The sequence below is a fragment of the Octopus bimaculoides genome, chromosome 10 (genome assembly GCF_046866305.1).
Source record: "Octopus bimaculoides isolate indiv1 chromosome 10, ASM4686630v1, whole genome shotgun sequence".
Lineage (NCBI taxonomy): Eukaryota > Metazoa > Mollusca > Cephalopoda > Octopoda > Octopodidae > Octopus > Octopus bimaculoides.
Genome location: NC_142937.1, coordinates 12091001 through 12092780, shown reverse-complemented (window position 1 = coordinate 12092780; position 1780 = coordinate 12091001).

The following is a 1780-nucleotide window of genomic DNA, read 5'->3' as shown; positions in this document are numbered from 1 at the left end:
GTTAGTTAAAAAATGTTGATAGTTTGTGTTTCATGCTTGCACAGAAAAATTTATGCAATGATATTTAGTTGATGAATTCTGTATTTTATCCAACACAGCTGATGGAATAATATATTCCGCTCAGCTATCTTGAGCAAAAACCAAAAATTACAAACTGCAGAATCGTGGCACAGATTTTTTTGGCTATCAACATATTTTCACACTAACCAAATATTAGAGAGACAAATAAGCATGTTGAACTTGGATAAGTTGGAATTTACAGACATGAGGAAAAGTGTTAAATGCATTTATAAATGTCATGCAGAAGATACTCCTTGCTTTAACCGCAATGAAATGTGAAAACTCTACAGAAAACGTAACATCTAATCTATCTAACTATCTATCTATCTGTCTATCTATCTGTCTGTCTGTCTGTCTGTCTGTATGTATGTATGTATGTCTGTCCGTCTGTCTGTCTGTCTGCCTGTCTGTCTATCTATCTATCTATCTATTTATCTATCTATCTATCTATCTATCTCTCTCTCTCTATATATATATATATATATATTATATATCAAAAGGATGTGTTATAATAAATACTATTCCACATAAACAATAAACAGCTGTACCAACAATCCAACAATGCTATTCCATATATATAAAAACAGCCATACCAACAATCCATCATACTTCCATCATCAGCTGCTCCACAGATATCATACGTACATATGTATACATACATACATACTCACACACACATACATACATTCATTCATGCATGCACGCATAAGTACATACATATGCACACACATGCATACCTTCCCACACAATCATACATACATGCATACATACATACCCACACACACAGACATACATATGTACATGCATACATACATACATACATACATACATACATACATACATGTATACATAGATATTGACAAACAGAGAGGAGAAGGAGAAACTGAAAATACGCAAAAATGTTACATTCGAAACAGGATTTTTCTTTTGAAGGAATTAATGAGATGGTGGCAAAGTGATGTCTGAGTTATGGAACAGAATTCTTGAGAATGTCCAGCTGGCACCATTACAACTTTGAAACAATGTCTGAATTATGCTTTTGGAATTATGCTTTTGGAATTATGCTTTTGGAAGCTGCATTGTACAAGAAGACAATTAGCAAGCAGGGTGATTTCTCACCAACAATCAATGGAATGAATACGAGTCAAAAGATACTGGCATATATAAGTGTGTGTGTATGTGTGTACCTGCATGCATGCATGTGAATGTGTGTCTATGTGTGTACCTGCATGTATGCATGTGAGTGTGTGTGTATGTGTGCTTCTATACTTATATGGACATACACACACTCACCTTTATAGACATAGGTGCAGACAAATACTGAATACTGAATAAGTTCATAGCTTGTTAATGAGATGTGAAAACAAAGATGATTTTTTAAACTCAGCTTGTGGTCTGTATCTTTTACTGTAGCTGTTCCATAAATGTTCTTAGTTAAATGTGATGCATATATAAAAATGTATACATGTATGTACATGTGAACATTGTGCACATCTGTGTCTGTATATTTTTTATATTGGAGATATAACATAATGTATTGGATATATAACATAATGTATTGGATATATAACATAATGTATTGGATATATAACATAATGTATTGGAGATATAACATAATGTATTGGAGATATAACATAATGTATTGGATATATAACATAATGTATTGGATATATAACATAATGTATTGGAGATATAACATAATGTATTGGAGATATAACAT